Genomic DNA, 9,984 nt, shown 5'->3' with positions numbered 1-9,984 from the left:
TCCTGAGTTACATCCTGTATTATACTCCAGAGCTGCACTCACTTTTCTGCTGGTGCAGTCACTGTGTACATACATTACATTACTGATCCTGAGTTACATTCTGTATTATACTCCAGAGCTGCGCTCACTATTCTGCTGGTGCAGTCACTGTGTACAGACATTACATTGCTGATCCTGTACTGATCCTGAGTTACATCCTGTATTATACTCCAGAGCTGCACTCACTATTCTGCTGGTGCAGTCACTGTGTACATACATTACATTACTGATCCTGACTTACATCCTGTAGTATACCCCATAGCTGCACTCACTATTCTGCTGGTGCAGTCACTGTGTACATATTTTACATTACTGATCCTGTACTGATCCTGAGTTACATCCTGTATTATACTCCAGAGCTGCATTCACTATTCTGCTGGTGCAGTCACTGTGTACAGACATTACATTACTGATCCTGTACTGATCCTGAGTTACATCCTGTATTATACTCCAGAGCTGCACTCACTATTCTGCTGGTGCAGTCACTGTGTACATACATTACATTACTGATCCTGACTTACATCCTGTAGTATACCCCAGAGCTGCACTCACTATTCTGCTGGTGCAGTCACTGTGTACATATTTTATATTACTGATCCTGTACTGATCCTGAGTTACATCCTGTATTATACTCCAGAGCTGCATTCACTATTCTGCTGGTGCAGTCACTGTGTACATACATTAGATTTCTGATCCTGTACTGATCCTGAGTTACATCCTGTATTATACTCCAGAGCTGCGCTCACTATTCTGCTGGTGCAGTCACTGTGTACAGACATTACATTGCTGATCCTGTACTGATCCTGAGTTACATCCTGTATTATACTCCAGAGCTGCACTCACTATTCTGCTGGTGCAGTCACTGTGTACATACATTACATTACTGATCCTGACTTACATCCTGTAGTATACCCCAGAGCTGCACTCACTATTCTGCTGGTGCAGTCACTGTGTACATATTTTACATTACTGATCCTGTACTGATCCTGAGTTACATCCTGTATTATACTCCAGAGCTGCATTCACTATTCTGCTGGTGCAGTCTCTGTGTACATACATTACATTACTGATCCTGTACTGATCCTGCGTTACATCCTGTATTATACTCCAGAGCTGCACTCACTATTCTGCTGGTGCAGTCACTGTGTACATACATTACACTACTGATCCTGAGTTACATCCTGTATTATACTGCAGAGCTGTACTCACTATTCTGCTGGTACAGTCACTGTGTACATACATTACATTACTGATCCTGAGTTACATCCTGTATTATACTGCAGAGCTGCACTCACTATTCTGCTGCTGCAGTCACTGTGTACATACATTACATTACTGATCCTGAGCTACATCCTGTATTATACTCCAGAGCTGCACTCACTATTCTGCTGGTTCAGTCACTGTGTACATATATTACATTACTGATCCAGAGTTCCATCCTGTATTATACTCCAGAGCTGCACTCACTTTTCTGCAGGTGCAGTCACTGTGTAAATACATTACATTACTGATCCTGAGTTACATCCTGTACTATAGTCCAGAGCTGCACTCACTTTTCTGCAGGTGCAGTCACTGTGTACATACATTACATTACTGATCCTGAGTTACATCCTGTATTATACTCCAGAGCTGCACTCACTATTCTGCTGGTCCAGCCGCTCCCTCTCTCCTCACACACATATTATACATATACACACAATAATAACTACATACACCATGACATCTGGTCCGGTTACCAAACAAATATAACAATATAATAAACAATAACCGACAAATTATATACAAACTAATATATACATTCTTCTTTTTTTTTTTTTTTTTTAAATAAATAAAATAAAATAAATACTAACTATACAAATATATACAAGACAAAACAAAACCCCCCACACTCAAGCCCACCAGTCCCTCCCCGGCACTGACCTGAGAGCTGGTCCTGCGCCTCATGCCTCAGTCCAACGTCCATAGGCCAGATCAGGCAGTGCCAGTTTTTCACCCAAATAACCAGTGTCCCACAAGATGAACCCACCTCCCCCCTTTTCCCTCCACCCAACCTAATACCTACACCCAAACCCATATATACAATATATACAGAAACAAACAATACAATAACCACAACTGACAAAGCCCAAGTTCGGCGCCTGCAGCCCTACATCACTGTCTACTGATCAATAAAACAAAAATCTATGGTGTCAGCAGCAGCCCACCACCAGGAGAGGCGATGACCAGACTAGGGCACACTAAAAGAAAAGCCCCTCCAGAGGAGAGCTGCCCTCCGTGTACCCAGTCTCTCATACTCCAGAGAACGCACCTTCACCAGGTCACCGAGTATGGTCCTAAACACATCGTCCACTGGGAGGATTTTCCGCTGCGTCGATACTAAGCACCGTGCGTTCCACGTGTGATACCTAACCACTGCGCTAACTAGAAATAAGGTGCAGCGGTCCCGACCACCCAGGTCCCCGAATGCTCCATAGGCCCATTCCGCATAAGAGAGACCGACCAGCCGGGGCCAGCCAATGGAGGCGCCCACCCTGTTGTACACTTCTGTGTTAAAGGGACAACGAAGCAGGAAGTGGTCCATGCTTTCAAGCATGGTACCACAATGCTCCCGAGGACAGTTCCTGTCCTCAGAGCTCCTACACTTCAGATTGTTCCTCACACACAGTTTCCCATGGAAGCAGCGCCAAGCCAAGTCCCAAACCTTCGAGGGGATCCTGATAGAATTCAAAAGATGCAGACCCACCCCAAGATTCCGACTTGGGCAATCCCTGAGCGCCAGAGGCCTCTGAAAATAGGTCAACAGAACCCTTTTGTCAAGGAGCTTCCTTGGCAGAGTCCTGACCTCCCACATTCCCAGACCCCACCAGCGAATTACCTTCAGAACCACGGTAGCGTAAGCCGGGAGATGTTCATGCGGTGTGCAGAGATCCTTCACTTGCCCTCCTGTCTCCCATTCCTGGAAGAAAGGCTGAAACCATCCCTTACAGGAGAATACCCACGGAGTAGCCCTCTCTTTCCAGAGGTTTGCAATATTGATCTTAATGAAGGTATTCACAAGGAATACCACAGGGTTGACCATACCCAACCCTCCTAGTCTCCTCGTACGGTAAGTAACCTCCCTCTTGACCAGGTTCAGTCTATTCCCCCATAACAGTTGAAAGAACAAACTGTAGACCCGAGTCCAGAGAGGCTCTGGCAAGATGCACACACTGCCCAGATAGATCAGCAAAGGGAGCAGGTAAGTTTTGATCAGGTTTACCCTCTCCCTTAGGGTCAAAGACCAACCCTTCCATTGGTTCACCTTCTGAGTGGCGATCTCTAGCCTGCTGTCCCAATTTTGTTTGGGGTAATCCCCCTGGCCAAATTCGATGCCAAGAACTTTTGCAGAGACTTTGGGTTCTGGAAGGGTGTCCGGGAGATCAAAACCAGGATCTCCTCCTCCCAGCCAGAGACTCTCACACTTATCCCGGTTGATCTTAGACCCGGATGCCTCCGAGTAGCGATTTACCTCTGACATCAGCCATTCTGCCTCCCCATCAGAGGAAACAAAAACGGTGACGTCATCGGCATACGCCACCACTCTCCGAGTGGCTTCCGGTGCTGCCCGGTCCATCCCGATCCCAGCCAACGGTCCACGCTCCACCCTCCTAAGAAGTGGGTCAATCGCAAACACGTACAGTAGCGGGCTCAAGGGACAACCCTGGCGAACACCACACCCAACCTCAAAAGAGCTGCCAATCCAACCGTTCACAAGCGGGAAACTCTCTGCCCCAGAGTACAAGGTCTTAAGCCAATCAACAAACCCCCCCGGCAGGCCATACCTCAGAAGGACAGACCAGAGGTACTCATGATTAACCCGATCAAACGCTTTTGCCTGGTCCAATGACAGCATGTACCCCTTCCAGTGGCCAGCCCTACCCTGCTCCACCGCCTCTCGGACACAGAGTACAGCACTAATTGCACTGCGGCCCGGAACAGAGCAATGCTGGGCCCCCGAAAGGAGCTAGGGTGCAAATTTCACCAGCCGATTAAACAGCACCTTTGCCAAAACCTTCCTGTCTGCATTCAGAAGCGCTATGGGAGGCCAATTCTCAATGCAAGATGGGTCCTTACCCTTTGACAAGATGATCAGGGCAGACCTCCTCATTGACTTTGGCATAGTGCCCGAGGAAAGACACTCATTGAATACCTCAGTCAAGAGGGGAACCAAGGCGTCCTTAAAGGTCTTATAGAATTCAGATGTTAAGCCATCCGGACCGGGAGATTTCTTCAGGGCAAGCCCTTCAATCGCCAACTTAACTTCCTCTTCCCTGATCATCTCTGTCAAAACGCCAAGAGAGGGGTCTACCCCTGGTTCGGGGACGGCTTCAGCCAGAAAAGCCGACATCTCATCCCAATCCAGATCCCTCTTCCCCAAGAGGTGCGAGTAGAAGGATCTGACGACCTCCAGGATCCCTGATCTGGATCTTTTCAAGGACCCCGCAGTGTCAACCAGTCCTGTAACAACTTTACTATTCACTGACATCTTGCAGTTTCTATAAGGGTCGGGCGAGCGGTACTTCCCGTAATCCCTCTCAAAAACCAAAGATGCGTGTCTATCATACTGACACCTCATTAGCAAAGATTTCACTCTGGAGATCTCCTCGCGGCTACCTCCAGTTGAGACAAGATGCTCGAGTTTCCTCCTCAGGCCCTGATACAGGCGGTACCTGTCCAGGCTCCTGAGGCTCGAGAGCTGGCGGAAGAATCTCGCCACCCTTTTCTTAAACATCTCCCACCACTCTGAATTACTACTACAAAGATCCAGTAAGGGTACCTGGCTCTGAAGAAAATCCTCAAAGGACTGTCTTATCTCCGCTTCTTCCAAGAGAGACGAATTGAGCCTCCAAAAGCCTCTTCCCATCCGGGGGGTCTCTGTAACATTCAGGGAAAACAAAATCAAACAGTGATCGGAGAACTCCACCTCAACAACAGATACTGCTGAAGAGACGGCTTCCTCCTTTAAATAAAACCTGTCTATCCTGGACCTACAGTTACCTCTATGATAGGTGAACCCCTCGTGGCCTGCGGTGTGCCGGATGTGGACATCCACCAGGCGAGCCTCACTAGCTATACTATTAAGGGCGACGCTATCATGTCAGCTTGTCTCTGGAACCTCCTCTATCCCGGGGCCTCGTGACAGTGTTGAAGTCCCCTCCAAAGACGACCTGCCGACTTGTAAAAAGGTAGGGCTTGATCCTCATAAAGAGACACTTCGGGTCCCATTTAGATTGGGGACCATAGATGTTAATGAGCCGAAGCTCTTGTCCCTTCATGAGGACATCTAATATCAGGCACCTCCCCATTTCTAACTCAATAACCCGTCGGCATTCTACCGGTGCGGTTAAAAGGACCGCCACTCCGCTATACGGCTCGGCCGCAAGAGACCAATAGGAGGGCCCGAGTCTCCACTCCCTCTTAGCTATAAAAACCTCTGCCATATTTGGCAGCCTGGTCTCTTGCAAAAAGAAAATGTCAGCTTCAACCCGGCTGAGAAAATCAAAGGCCGCAAATCTAGCCATGTTTGACTTAATGCTGGCGACATTAATGGACGCCAGCGTCAACGGAGTGGGTACCGCCATCATTGGTGATTGAATTAGATGGCTTTCTTCTTCCCACTCCCCTTATCCTCTGCCTCAGAGGAGGAATCCTTCCACCACACAGAGGTGTCCATTCCCACATTTTTCCTTCTTTTTTCGTCCTCGTCTCTGGACTATGGGCCAGTCCCTCCCCCCAAGGACCTTGCATCCCCAGGAGGAGGAGACTCGGCGCCCCCTGTAAGCTCCGCTGAAGCCGGAACCTCAGCCTCCTCCTCAGAGGAAGAGATGTTATCAAGGGCTTGGAACCGGTTAGAAAGACCAACTAGAGGGGAGTCGGTTTTACCTTCCTTAGGTACCTTGGTCAGAGCGGGAGAAGATGTTTTATCTCCCTTCTTTTTCTTCTTTTTGGTGCCGAGCTTACGCTTGTGCTCTAGCCACCGCTTATTATCCTCATCCATACTTTCATAATGGGAGGATTCTGAAGCAGAGGCAGTTTCCTCCCTGTGGATCCTCCTGACCTCCTCATCCAACTCATCATCCCTCGGGGCCTCAGCAGCAACACTGGCATCCAGGACAGGGGCTGCCCCGGTAGTCTGGGGCTCGCCCCTCTCCGTCTCCTGTCTGCGCTTGTCTAGACGCCTCAGCTGGGCAGGCGTCTTTTTATTGCTTTTCTTCCCTCGCCCCTCAGCTCCCCCACCCCTGCTAGTCCCCTCTCCAGCAGAATCGGCCTCACGGCTTACTCCCACCGGGGTCTCGACTGCATTAGCAAAGGAGCGAGGACAACGGCTGAATGGGTGGCCTAACTCACCACAAAGGTGGCACCTAATCTCCACACAAGAGGCGGCAAGATGGCCAACACCCCCACACAACGCGCATTTCTGCACAGTGCAGTTTGCACTGAAGTGTGTGGGATCGCCGCACCTGTGACAGAGCTTCGGTTGCCCCAGGTAGAAGACCAGGATACGATCCCTACCTAGGAAGGCAGACGATGGAATGTGGGCAACCGTACCACCTGAACGCTTAAGTTTTACCATAAACGTCCAGGCCCCTGACCAGATACTAAACTCGTCGCGGTTTTTCTTTGGCATCTCCACCACCTCTCCATACCGTCCAAGCCACGTCATGATGTCATAGCAAGAAAACGACTCGTTACGAGTCATCATGGTCACTTTCTTGATCTGGTTTTGGCGAGACACTGCCTGAACGGCAAAGTCTCGCCAGCCGGGCTCATTTTTTGCCAACTCATAATTCACCCAGAAGAGCTCAAGCCCCTCCGGCCGAACAAAGCTGACATCAAACTCAGGCATGGAATAGGGATGTATCAAGGCGTAGATGTCAATCGCCTTGAAGCCCATCCTCAGCAGGAGCTCCACAACTTTAGACCTTGGCGGACATGCATCACTGCCCCTCCACCGAAGACGGACCACATTCCTACGCACACTGTCTGGCCCGGCTGTTGGGAGGGACCACACTGTTTCTCCCCCTTTTTGCTCTCGGAAGGCCCCGAGGCCATGCCTCTCTATCCAGAAGGATAGATCAACCTCTCGACCCTCTACCATTAGTGATCTCTCCCCCTTCTTTAGAGCCTCCAGAAGGCACCTTTGCAACATGCCGTCCCCAAAGCCCGGAGACGAGGAGGATGCCCTATTTGCCCCGGAGGTGACACTGGCATAACTCTGGACAGGTGTTGCCACCCCCGGGGGGGCAACCGGACCAGTGACCACATCAGCCCCAACAGTATCACCATTACCCACCTCCATCTCACCCTCCACCAAACCAGCAACCACACCACTAGACAATGAATTATCCTCATTCACCTCCACCACCACATTCATTCCTGCTGGACGAGTAACAATGGTGGATGACCTTTTGACCTCCGCATCAGGCACAAGGGACTCAGTCACCTCCATAGAACTGGAGGCGACCTAACCCCCGGTCTTATGTGTGCCCTCCACATCATCGGTCGGTAATTTCCGCTGTTTGGCATTTGGTATAATGTGCAGCTGATCTCTAGCTGCAGTTAGGCGCCGCTGATCTTTAGCATCAGGATCTTCCGGACCAGCGACGCCAACACAAAATAGCACTTTCGTGGGAGGACCGGAACGCTCAGCCCCAACTGCCCCCTCACACTGCCGCCGCTTCTCAACTAAGTGATCAGCGGCAACAGCATTCAGAGGCACCGAGGCTACCGGAGCTGCCCCCGACACCGGGCTGCTCCCTCCTCCCACTGAGGAGCGCACCACAGCATCGTGGCCTGATGGAACGCCCGCCGCCGGGCCGCCCTCACTGTCCAGCCTCTCGGCTGATGCACCTCCTGCTACGTCCCCACTACTACAAGCAGAGACGGAGCTCTGCGCCTCACTACCGCGCTCTGTAATCTCCCCGCGCCTTTGCACCGGATCCACAGCAGAACCCGGGCTGGGCTGGGCAACGGGGCTTATACAGCGAGCTGAGCCTGCCGCCGACTCAGGGGGTACAGGGAGGGGGGCATATACGTATCTTACCGCTTCCTGCAGCTTTGGCTTGGTCTTCTTTGCCTTTTTGTGGCCCCCAGGTGCCTCTTCTGGTAGATCGTCACCAAGATGGAAGTTTTGGAGGCACACTGGGGACTCCAGGAGCTTAATCTCCGCCATTAGCGCCCCTCCCTGGCCGCTGCTGTCACTGTCCTCCCCAGAGCCGGCAGAACTGCGACCGGATGTCACTGTCGCCTGTCCTGCAGGGAGCTCGCTGCACGTGGCCTGCGGGTGACTTTGCAGGCTGCCAGGTGGGGCTTGCTGCTGGTCATCATCACTCTCATCATCCACCTGGCTCTCAGGCTGCAGCCCTATCTGCCTTTGCTCTCTGGTATCAGCCATTTCTCTAAAGCGGTCTTCATTTATAAGTTTTTCTTTGAAAGGACCACTCTGCTCCCTGATGGTGGCTTTCCTAAGTTCCAGGCGTTGAATTTCACTGCTCAGTCTTTTTACCTCGGCTTGGAGTTTTGCCTTCCTTGGTTTGGAGGCCCCCACAGCTTTGGCACTTGTGCAGCGCAGCTCCTCCCGGAGCCTCCTGATGAGCTTGCTGGCATCTTCATACTCACGGAGGCGGATCATGACCCGGGAGGCATAGGTGGACACAGACTCCCGGGGTCCCTGCAGCACCCATTCCCCCTCAGGGAGGTCGGCCTCACCTCCGTGAGCACTCAGCTTTCCTCCGGAAGGAGCGCCATCTTGCACGCCGCTGTCAGGCTTTTCCTCCATGCTGGAAGCCTTGCGGCTTCTGGGGGTCTCCACAATCCCGGGGGGAGTAGGAGCCACATTGCTGCGACTCCTGGTGCAGCGTCTCACCCCCGAGTCCTCTGATGTGCAGGCCGGTTGCTGGTTTCTTCTGCCCCCCGCCGGCCTGGTTCGGGAAGCAGAAGCCTGGGACTTGGCTCCATCACTCATCCCAGAAACCCGTTCCCTCCCTGGGAAAGAGAGAGAGCAGGTCCCCAGGTGGAGAGGTGTTGGTTTCTCAGAGATCAGGAGCTCACAGCAGGATCTGCAGCCACCACACCCGCAATCACCACACTGACTAGCAGCTGATCAGAGCTGCACCCAGTATGCTGCTGGTGGAGTCACTGTGTGCATACATTACATTACTGATCCTGAGTTACATCCTGTATTATACTTACTCCAGAGCTGCACTCAATATTCTGCTGGAGCAGTCACTGTGTACATACATTACATTACTGATCCTGAGTTACATCCTGTATTTTACCCCAGAGCTGCACTCACTATTCTGCTGGTGCAGTCACTGTGTACAAACATTACATTACATTACTGATCCTGTACTGATCCTGAGATACATCCTGTATTATACTCCGGAGCTGCACTCACTATTCTGCCAGTGCAGTCACTATGTACATACATTACATTACTGATCCTGAGTTACATCCTGTATTATACTCCAGAGCTGCACTCACTATTCTGCTTGTGCAGTCACTGTGTCCATATATTACATTACTGATCCTGCATTGATCCTGAGTTACATCCTGTGTTATACTCCAGAGCTGCACTCACTATTCTGCTGGTGCAGTCACTGTGTACATACATTACATTACTGATCCTGAGTTACATCCTGTATTATACCCCAGAGCTGCACTCACTATTCTGCTGGTGTAGTCACTGTGCACATATATTACATTACTGATCCTGCACTGATCCTGAGTTACATCATGTATTATACTCCAGAGCTGCACTCACTATTCTGCCAGTGCAGTCACTATGGACATACATTACATTACTGATCCTGCACTGATCCTGAGTTACATCCTGTATTATACTCCAGAGCTGCACTCACTATTCTGCTGGTGCAGTCACTGTGTACATACATTACATTACTGATC

This window comes from Phyllobates terribilis, unplaced genomic scaffold, assembly GCF_046119375.1.
Source record: "Phyllobates terribilis strain yellow unplaced genomic scaffold, ASM4611937v1 Scaffold_3__8_contigs__length_932513732, whole genome shotgun sequence".
NCBI lineage: Eukaryota > Metazoa > Chordata > Amphibia > Anura > Dendrobatidae > Phyllobates > Phyllobates terribilis.
The sequence above is the reverse complement of the archived record's forward strand: the minus strand, read 5'-3'. Positions refer to the sequence as shown.